Source organism: Hippopotamus amphibius, chromosome 11, assembly GCF_030028045.1.
Source record: "Hippopotamus amphibius kiboko isolate mHipAmp2 chromosome 11, mHipAmp2.hap2, whole genome shotgun sequence".
NCBI lineage: Eukaryota > Metazoa > Chordata > Mammalia > Artiodactyla > Hippopotamidae > Hippopotamus > Hippopotamus amphibius.
The window spans coordinates 78,693,404-78,704,398 of record NC_080196.1 but is presented as its reverse complement, the minus strand read 5'-3'; the positions used below and the strand labels follow the sequence as shown (position 1 = coordinate 78,704,398).

At 46.8% G+C, this 10,995-nt stretch overlaps 1 protein-coding gene across 2 annotated transcripts in view; it reads left to right on the top strand.

Moving 5' to 3' along the window:
- Positions 1–1,423: 1,423 nt before the first annotated feature.
- Positions 1,424–10,995, top strand: part of LPIN2 (lipin 2) — a 77,737-nt gene continuing 68,165 nt past the window's right edge. Inside the window, exons 1-2 of one of the 2 annotated variants that reach the window (XM_057699789.1) lie at positions 1,424–1,669; positions 3,210–3,386. The gene's annotated coding sequence lies outside the window, so the exon portion shown is untranslated. The remainder of the gene's footprint in view (positions 1,670–3,209; positions 3,387–10,995) is intronic. The other variant, XM_057699788.1, reaches the window with a different exon arrangement.

Below are 10,995 nucleotides of genomic sequence, written 5' to 3'. Positions count from 1 at the left end.
ACAGATATTTCATGAGTCTCTGTTTTGCTTAGGGGGTGGCGTAAAGCAAGTAGACACCAGAGAATGAGGAAGTCATAGAAACGTGAACCAATCATTCAGATGAGGCATCAAATCTCAGGTGGGTTTGGAGGAAGGGAAAAAGTCTAGGGCTTCCTGAATGATGAAAGGAAGGAAGGAAGCCTGGCAGAATAGTTCCTTACCAAGGCAGGAGGTAGTGAAAATAGCCTGAAAGAAACAGGAAAAATCTAAGTGGGGAAAATGGAAAGAAAGAAAGAAAGAAAGAAAGCAAACAGTAACAGCACGCCGCAGATCCCAGACACTAAGCTAAATTAGGCACTTTACATGTAGTGTGCGCAATCCTCCAGACAATCCCGCGAGAAAGGCGTTACTGTTTCCATTCTATTGACGTAGAAACTGAGGATCCAGCTATTTTTCTCGCTTTAATTCCAATTCTCCAGAGCAGAGTGGAATGCTCTGAAAAACAGGGAAAAGTCCAGTCCTTGTCTTTGAAAATGTTTATCCGCTTGTGAAGCCAGGTGAAAAGCACCGAAGAGGAAAAGTCTAGTGTCCTTGGGCCGAGGAAACCACCTACGTTTCCGTGGGGCCTTGTTTGAGGATGGGGCAAAGCTTGGCTGAATGCTTGAGAAAGGCAGAAGGAACTTCAATGAGGAAGCGGTCGGCCGGGTTCCTTTTGCAGAACCAGCCCAGGGGCCCCTGTGACAGGAAGATGGTCCCCTGGTCCCAGCACAGCCCAGTCACACCACACTCCATCTGTGGGAAGAGATTGAGCTGCGGCTGGGCTCGGCACGCAGGAGCTTTATATAAATGCCTATTTTTCAATATCCTCAAAGTTATCCACAGGATGCAGACTGAGAAATTAACGACATTTGGAAGTATACACATGTACTTCCATCCATACCTTTCAATAACAGCAAAGGCAGGAAAGAGATCTAAACCAGTTTGCAACAATAATATACAGCCTGAGCAATCCATTTCTTTAAAAATTATATTTTTAAAAGGGTATGTGTAACAGGATGGGGGGTGGGGAGGAGAAAAGTAATCAAGCAGATGCGCTACTGGTGATCAAAAGCGGATTATAAAACATTCATGCCGTGTACCTTTTTTGCACTTTGATATTTATTCTCTTTCGGCAATTGGGCTCTAAGTTCCACGTGACGCGCCGCGCGGTTGCCATGGAGACCAGAAGAAACTTTATTGTAGGAGAGTAACGTTCGGGTCGCCCCACGCGGGCGAGAGGCCACGGCCGGGCGGGAGCTCGGGATATGGGCATCGCGGCGGCGCGCGGGGCGGCGGGGGCGAGGGAGGCCGCCGGGCGGCTCGCGGCCAGGAGGGGGCGGCGGAGCGCAGCGTCACGTGGCGGGGAGGGGCCTGCGCGCCTCCCGCCCGCCTGCCTGCCAGCCGCCGCCGCTCCGCCGCCGCCGCGTCCCATTCATGAGGGCCGCCTGGCTCGGCTGCGGCCCAGGCGGCTCCCGAGATAGCGGCGGCGGCGGCGGGCGCCCGGGCCCCGTGCGCGCCCCCGGCCGGTCCCGCCCCCTCAGCCGCCCGCGAGCGCGCCCAGCCCGGCGGGTCCTCGCCGTCGCAGTCCGGCCGCCGCCTGCCCTCGGCCGCCCGCGGGCGCCGCAGCGGGCAGGGAGCGGAGTCGCCACAGGTAAGCGGGGGCGCCGGGCCGGGGTCCTCGGCGGCGCGGTGTCCGGCGCGGCGTGGAGGCCGAGCCCCCTGCCCGCGCCCGGCCGCCGGCGTCAGGTAGACGGACGGACTCGCGGGGCGGGCCGGGGGGTCGCGGGGGGCGAGGAGACTCTGAATAACTCGGTGCCCCCGCAGCGCGAGCGGAAGGTCACTTCGGACCCAGCTCGGGTCTGCGGCGCGGAGGCCGGAGCTGCGGCCCCGGAGACGCTCGGCCCAGCGGGTCCCGGCGAGGGAAGCGCGGCGGGAGGCCGCGTCTCCATCCCGCCCCCGGGCCTGGGGGAGGGGGCCCGGCACGTGATCCGCATCGCGGCGGGGGCCGGGAAGTTGCTGTTATTTCTCCGCGGCCGTTCGTTTGCCCGGTGTCTCCGCCTCCGGGCTGTAGACCGGATGCCGCGTGTGAGTAGTTTTTCTCCTCCCAAACCCCCTCCCCTCCGCGCATCTTAATCTGTGTCGAACATGTTAAGGTACAGTTGATGCTGAGCGCTGCTCTCTCAACTTCTAACCCCCCGGGTCCTCATTTCTACCCCCACCGCCCGGGCACATGGAGACTGTTTCCTTTGAAAACTAGGGATGTTTGCAAGGCAGACTTATGAAAAACAGAACCAGAAAGATCACCCTTCCTTTCAGAAAGTGCTGGAACTCTGAATATTTGGGAATGTTAAAAATTACTTAACAGACTGCTAGGCTAATTTAAAATGCACGTTCTGGGATTATTTTTCCTTTTTTTTTTTTTTTTTTTGCCTCCTCTAATTGAAAAAGTGTCTCTTGCCTTGTTGTCAGGCTAGGCCCTGTTGAAGCTCTTTGCCCAGTAGAGATGCTCGGTAAATGTTAGTGTTTATTAAAACTTGGCCCGGCTAGTTCATAATGTTTTGACAACACGAAGTCAGCTTTGAAATATATTTTGAAGTATCTACAAGTTATTTAGTGGCCTCCAATGGCTAATATGTTGATGGCCTGATATTGATTGATCTCAGCGGTTTAAGATTGAAAAGTGCGGCAGGTGAAGCAGAGGTGGGAGCACAGGGGAAGGATTCGTGTGATGTAGCCCTCGGAGTCTGGTCCTCTGGTGCAGCATCCTCTTTGCCTGAAGGGCAGTAAGCCTCAAGCCATACTCGGCCAGTCTGAAGAACAGGCCCAAGGCCACGTGTGGAAGAACATTGGACGGTGTGGGTGGCTGCTTCCCTGCAGTTAAATGTGCAGTTGGTGGTGATGTATCAGATGGAAGTACCTCCAGGCCCAAGTGTTGGTGGTGATGACTGTAGGATGCTAAAAATGAGAGGGTAGGTTGTTTTAATTGATGGCATGGTTGAGAACCAACAGAGAAGCTTTGTTTTGGAGGAAGTGGAAATGGGGGCATTGAAAAGCCATCCGACATTATAGTGAAGCAAATAATAGGGTCGACTGGGCTCTGTGTCCTTTATTGTTACATTCTTGTAGCAGTGAAGGGACTCATCACCTGGATTGCCATGTTTGGGTTACTGACTGCACTGTCTCCTGGCTAGACTGAGTCCTTGAAGGCCAGACCGGTGGCTGCCGGCACCCAACGCAGAACCAGCTTTTAGAAGCGCCTGCGTTGAGCTCTGTGGAATGAAGGTATGAAGCAGCAGGCGTTGCGTCCTTAACAGTGACCTGAGAGCTGGTGGCACTTCCTGGATGGGTTCACTCAACTCTTCTGAATTGTGAGTTTTGGATGAATAATCCTGGCAGTGCCACTCGCTAGAGGTGGTAAAAGGTTAAATTAAGCTGACAAGCATTACAGTGAACGTTTTGAAATGTTTAGTTTAAATGTTAATATTACGTTTAAATATAGCTTGGTTCTCTGGACAGCTATTTCTTCTGGGCATGCTTCTTCGTATGCGTATTTCCTCCTGTGTGGCAGCGTGGTAACACCTGGCTAGAAGCTTTGTCTTGCTGGGAGGTAGGTTCAGCTGCCTCCCATGGGTGCTTAGCAGCCTGTCAGGAAGTTTCCCTTCAAGTCTGAATTAAGTCTGCCGGCCTTTAATTTAAATCCTTTCCTTTTTGATGGGACCCCAGCGGCTGTCACTGTGTACTTGTGTGCACACTGAGTTGCCCATCAGTCATTGGGCAGTGCTTTGGGACCTTCATTTTGAAAGCCTATTTGACCTGTTTTATTCCCTTCCTTTAGAAGTAAGTTGTTTTCCTTCTGGCTGAGCCCCAGAGTCCTCTGACCTATCATTTGCCTTCTTAGTGATGAAACAGCTCACAGGTTGGTGTGCAGAGCCATAGTAGGCAGAATCCTATATAAATGATGTCTTACTAAAACTTTGAGGATAGTTACTACAGGCTGGAGCGGTAAGCTTTATGGCTGTATTTTGGTAATAAGGTATTTGAATAAGAAGTTGTCTTGGTGGCTTTGCTGGCTGTTAGCTGTGATTTTTGGAATCCACCTTCCCTAACTTGGGCTTGATTATTTTAGTAACACACTGTTACTGCTACTAAACACTTCACCTCTGTAGTCTAGGAGGAAGGTGGAGGGAAGGTCTCTCGGTATCTTTGTGAGTCCGTGTCAGCCTGTGTGGTGGGGCTGCTCCAGTCTGCTCTGCTCCTCTTGGCGCCCCTGACTGGTAACAGGAAGCTGGGCCCAGGTGATCCGGCCCTGCTCTAGAACCCTGGGACTGGAGGATTCTGCTCCAAGTTTCCATTCCATCAAGAGGGAAGGAGAAGGAAAAAAGAATCTGTTAGGAAGTAAACGGTGCTGCCATGGGAGATAAAGTCCCTATTGTGACCTAAGGGATTAGAATGATGATAAATTATACATCTTTTCTTATGTGATTATAGTTTAGAATCTTTTTCCTCTAAAGGCTTTGAGTACTTTCAGTGATGCTGTTTGTCAGTTAGATTGGTGTTAAAGTTGCTACAAAGAAACAAGGAAAAAAGGAGCCAGAATTCATTCCTCTTGTAAAGCCTGGTGATGGGGTTACAACATCAGCTCACTGTCTGTACAGGAGGTGTGGCCAAAAGGCAAGGGGTTTATGTGATTGTTAGGAGTGGGACCTTTTAAAATTATTTTAAAATGTAGGTCAGTATATAATTTGAGAGACTACATAAATGTATGGGGGGGGGACTAGAAAGTGATCTTTTAAGAAGTCATTTGGAATGTGCTGCCTATTTCTATAATCTTTGAATTTAGAGCTTCATTATGCAGTGTTTATGTCTATCTGCAGTGTCATATATTTTCAACATGAACTATCCAAACAAGGCTTTCCTGCTTCTTTGGAGGAGAAACGTTGGCGTACAGAAAAGCACTCTTTGTAATGTCCAGGTAGCTGGTGGATTGTCGTTATCTGACTTTTTGGCATATTTGAAGCTATTTAGAAAGTCTTTACTTCCATAGTTTATTTTATGAAGAGTAACTGAGTTTGTTGCCTTTATTTTATTTCATATTCTTATTTACTTTTTGTAACAATCCCTTTAATTTTATTGTTTAGTAATATGTAAGTTTGTCTGAACTGCCTCAACTTATTTTTTTCAACCAGGCAGAGTATAAGTAAAATTCAGAGTGGTTTATAAATTGTAAGTTGTTTTCATCTTCTAGCATCTTTTCCATCTTTCCTCTTTATGTGTCTGCAGTGGTCCATTCTTGCCTATTTTAGCAAATCTGAGTTTCTCAGCACTCTCAGTTCAGTTTTCTCCCAACCGACTCCACCTGGGCCAGACATTTAATCCTGAAGACTCACTTCCCTTGGTTAACATGAGCTGCCAGAGGCTCACCCTTTGTGTTGATATTGTTGCTATTTTGCTTGTTCTGTGCTACTTGTGTTTGCTCTCATCTGTGCCTGTCCACTAGCTGTTAGCTAGGATTAGCGGAGATAATGACTGTCGCCTTCATTTTCAGACACTCCCTATGGCCAGTTTGGGTCCTTTGCTCTGTAAATGTTGAACGGAGGCAGGAGTGGGGAGAGAGTGGGTGTTGGATGGAATAAGAAGCTAGCCTTAAAGGTTCGTCAGATTCTAGCAGAGAAAGGACAGCTTGAGGAGCGGGGAGGAACATTTAAATGTGGGCACCATTGGGGACCAGTTGTGGGGATGGGATCTATAGGTTTAAAAGTCTCTACGAAGGGAACAGAGGGGAAGGGCCTGGCCCTCACAGGTTGATGAGCACAGGGAATCAGGTTGAGTAAGCCCGAGCAGCTGTGGGGACCTGGTACTTGCAGGGCACTGGGGGCTTTGAAGGTCTGTTGTGCTCTCTCCCGTTGTCTTGATTTTTAACTTTTTTGGTCACTTGTTAGTTTAGTCATTATATATTTTACATAACATTATAGGGAGTGTAAAGGAACATGGATTTGAAAAGTTTAAGAAACATAATTATAGACACTAATATTTCAAAGAGAAGAGCTACCAGTATCTAGGTTTAAAAATTATTTGGTTTTGGTGGTTATAATTAAGTAATTATAGACGAAGAGGAGAAGCTGAGGTGGGGAAAGCATCCTTCAGAAACTAAAGCTGGAGCTAGTGATGTTCCTGCAGGAAGGAAGATGGGCGTATGGTACCAAGTCACATCTTTAGTGACTGAATTTCTGCATTTATCTGTCTCTGAAATATAATGGAAGGGATAGTGTTATCTCATCTGTTTTTAAATCTATAGTGAGATGTTTTCTTTTTTTATAGAAAAAGCATAATTGTAAACAAAAAAATTCATTGGTTAATCTGGAATTGAAATCTACCTAAAAGCCTTTTTTCTGTCTCCTAATAAACGGGAGCTGTACAATGGCCAGGATGGTTCTTTGTTCATTTCATGGTGATGTGACATTTCTTGCTCCTGGCAAAATAGGTGTGTCCTGCTGTACTAGAGATGTGCTGTTTCATTCATTCTAAAGGAGAGGCCCTTGAAAGGTAGAAGCTATTCAATATAAAGTCATCTGTTAACTTTATTGTATGATTTTGTATTATTAGCAGCTGTGAGGCAGCAAAACCATCAGACAGTTGATGTGAATTAAGAACTCTGAGCTGCTGGTCCCTGATGTGATGTGGTGCTTCCCCCAACGGTTAAGTTGTAGATCTGTGATCCTTGTAAAGTGATGTCTTTTTTCAGAACCAACATAAGTCAAGGAATGCTTGGGCTTACAGAGACCCATAGGGAATATAGTTTTTGTTTCCGTTAAGATTCTATGCGAATGTGCTTTTTATTTCTTTAGGATTCTACACATAATTATTTTTTTCTTTGCTTTTTTCCAAAGCATCTGCCCACATGTTGTATTTCTTTAAAATTTCAACATTTTTTTGGATGAATTTTGAATAACATTAATAGCCATAACATCTCTTTACATATGAACTACACAGAAACAGGACTTATTCAGGGAAGTATCACTTAAGAGAGAAAGCTTTGTTTTATAATTTAAAATGTGTATTAAACAAATGCTTTTTGAGAAAGGACTGATCTTTCATTTCAGGGTTTTCTACCTGACTCAACTAATTCAGAAAACTTGCCTAAGTAATGTTATTTGAAAAGTAAGAATTCGGAATTTGGGGCTCTTTAAAAGATCGCTACTCTGTCCACCGAGACTCTGTCTGTAAAATGGTGCTGATTGATGCCTACTTCTTAGGAACACTAAATGTTTCTAGGAGGTTTTTAATGTTTGTGAAAGGTTGTCATTATTATTGCAGGATTGAACACTTTCTTTAGGCAAGGCGTTGTGGTTTACTTAAGTTATCTCGAGTCGCAACGACCCTGCAGGGTGGAGATAATAGTCCCATTTTCTGGGTGACGTGGTGAGGCTGAAAGAGCGTTGCTGAAGGCTCGCAGCTGTGCGGTGGTTGCCCTGGCTGCATCGCCGCCAAGCTGCCCAAAGACTGTAAGAATTCTCCTGCATCTACTTGACGTGCCTGAATCAATTTTAGGGTTTTGCTTTGACTTGATTAGGTAGAACTGGAGAACTTATTCTTATGTCAGCATCTATAAATTGCTAGAAGGATAGCACTTGCTGTACAGGAGCCTTGGGTTTCTCTGAATCATTTATATGTGCAAGACCAACTGTGCCAGGACAGAAAATACCAGCCGAGAGGACAGAGGAGGTGATGGGGCCTTGGCGCCCCGCCTGGTGCGGCTGTGGAGTGTGGGTGTGAGTGCCCACCTTCCACGGCACGTGCACATCGCTGGATTGTCAGGACACGGTGTTTAAAATGTGACCCCTTAAATGCTGGCCAAATATTGCTCTCAGCTGAGCCTGAGAGGAAGGTGATTCCATTTAGTGTTGAGAAGGAAAACCGGGCCCAGTTGAACTTCTGGATACATGGTTTGTCAGAGTCCAAAACCATCTCTGTTTTCAAGCATCTTCCCTGGTACCTTTGACTGTTGATTTGAGGAGTGTCCTCCGTGACCCCTGGTTACCTGGACTGGACCGTATGTAGCAGCACTGAGGTCCAACATTCTTGAGTTGGATGGAGCTTGCAGCCTCCTCCAGAGGGGAGCCTCGTGGACGTCTCCCCGCCCCCTGTCGTGGGGGCAGCCAGCTGAAACCTCTAATGTTGTTGAGTATCTGAGTTTGATTTTTCATGAACTGGTGCTCTCTTCACTGAATCATTTGACTCGCTTGCCAAGTACATCTACAAAAAGATTCTTTCTAATGGAGCTTTAATGGTGTTTTACTTACGGTGAAGAAATTAATGATTAATGATTTATCAACTCTTCAGTGTAGGGGAACTTCCCATTAAACAGAAATACGTTCATAGACTTTCAGGAATTTCCATGTTCTTGAACACATCTTTGGTATTTAGTTTACTCAGTTCTCATCTGTAACGTGGAGACAATACCTACCGCTGGGCTGATTCTTCAGATTAGAGGAGGTTGTGTGTTACACCAGAGCCTCAGGCCACCCCAAGGAGCAGAGGCAGGGTGGCAGGCTGGGGGCTTTAACTGGACAAGAGATGCCAGTGTCTAGAGGCAAAGGGCAAAAAGGCAGGAGAACATCTGCCTTGCCCTGAAGAAGCTTGTATTCTTGTAAGGGAGTTAAGTCTACTTCTGTATAAAGCTGGGTGAGGCGGGACTGAGATGGGAGTACAGTACATGGGATTGAAAGGGAGCAAAGGAAGTATCTGGGAGAGAGCTTCTGTGCTTATATTTTTAGCATGAGAATATGATGTTTAGTTGAAAGATGTTTATGTCTCAAAAATATTGCTTCCTGTGCTCAAAATTTCTTCCTTGACCCAAAGCTTTTATCTTTATAGTGTCAAAATAGGAAATATACTTTAACTTAGCAGTTTTGTATGTTTTAAGCACTACATATATTTACAGATTTAAGCCTTGTGGTTTTTGACATCATTTTATCTGGCTGTATGAATTTTGTTGTCCAGGCCTGTAGTAGAGCCTTGTTTTTGTAGTATCTAGGAAATAGCTGTCTTTTATACCTGGTATATATAGTGCAGGTGAACACTTAACTAATACTTAAATAAAAAAAAAATTCTGTTGCTGACTAGTTTATAACATCTCTAAGTAGTTGACATTTTTCTGCAGGCTCTGATTTTCATAAGAACTTCCTTAGATTATGAAGCTACATGAAATTTTATTCTCTGCTTGTTGAAAAATACTAATATACCTGTATTGTTATGGTAGCTGATCTTTTTTTCCATCAGCTGAATGTTATCCTTTTAAATGCTGGCTAAATCTTTTGCTGTTATCCTTGCCATAGACTGGAAAGGGGCTTTTGTGTTAGGATGTTTCCCTGCTCCAGGGGAATCAACTACGTAACTTAATATGAACTTCGCTGTATTTAAATTTCCTGGTTCATTTGTTTTGTCTTGTTAATGAGAGATACCTAAATCTCAAATGGACCACAGGGGCTGATGTTGAGAGTTGGAAAAGAGCTTTTCCTAATTAAAAGCAGAACAAAAAACCCCACAGTGCTCGTATTTGCTTGGTGTTTATTTTTTCTTTTCTCTAGTAGTTTTCATTCCTGTAAATAAGATTCTTTTTTATAAGGCTGCATCACATAATAATTCTCATCTTACAACATTTTTAAGTGTATTATTTTTTCGTATATAGTTAAATTCAAATAGTGTGTTGAGGTATGTTGTGAAAAACAGCAGTCTCTTTCTCAGGACTGATTACTGCTTCCTAGTAGCAGCTCCTTTCAGCTCTTTGACCAGTTTCTTGTGGGATTTGATTCCATGCTTGTCAGTTGTTGTGTTGGCTTGTGTGTCAGGCCTCCGCTTCCCAAGCAAGCTCCAGGCCCCTCGCCTGGTCCCTGTGCCCCTCGCCTGCCTTGGGTCCTCGGCTGCCTTGGGTCCCTGCGTTGGGGCCCATTTCTCGCTACGTGGAGGAAGGGCTCACAGAAGGTCCGTGAGGTTTACGTGTCTGGAAATGTGTTCTAGCCTTGTCCTTCGCTCGGAGCCTGTGTCTCCCCCTCCGCGCCCCTCTTCCCGTCCTCTCGCCTCTCCGGGTGCTCTTCTTCCTCCGCTCCTTTCTCCTCTGAAAGCCTCTGGGGAGCTGCTCGCTCTGTGATCCGGAGCCCTGGTGTCTCGTGCTCGTGGGCGGGTCTGTCCCAGGGTCTTGGTGGGTGGGAGGCTGTGAGGACACCCAGGCTAGCAAGCGCCCCTCGGCCTGTGCGGCGTCACCCCCCGGTAGAGCTGCCGCAGCCGTGCATCCTCTGCCTGAACCCCGCGCGGGCATCTCTGGACCTTTCCCTCCAGGAAACCGCGGGGCCCTGGACACTGTCCACGCTCCTCCTGTGGTGACCGCCTTCCTTGGAGCCCGGCAGAGCGGCTGCCACTCCTGCTCTGTGCTGGGCCCCGTGGGGACGTTCAATTTGGAAGATCGTGGCTTTGACTCAGAAATTTTCTTATAGTTGTCATGGTTTTTGATCTCTCTCCATGAGGAGGGCTTTTGAGCACTTCCTGACTGTCTAGTGCTCCTTTTTTACCTCCATCCGTCATCTTTCAAAAACCTGACCTCTTCCATTTCTTTGAAACACTCTCCTGGTACTTGCCAGTTACTCCTCTTATATTTCCTGTTGTGTTGGTGAGTGGATTCGTTTGCTAGGGCCACCGTCATGAAGTACCACAAGCAGATGGAAACTTACTGTCTCAGAGCTCGAGGTGGCAAATCTGAGGTAGAGGTGTTGGTGGGGCTGCTTCCTTGAGGGCCACCTCTCAGTTAGCTGGTGACCTTGGGTATTTCTTATAGGTGCCAGCACCTTGATCCTCTACCTCATGTTCTCATGGCGTTCTCCGTGTGTGTGTGTGTGTGTGTGTGTGTGTGTGTGTGTGTGTGTGTGTGTGTGTGTGTGTCTGTCTGTCTGTCTGTCTGTCTGTCTCTCTCTGTCTGTGTCCAAT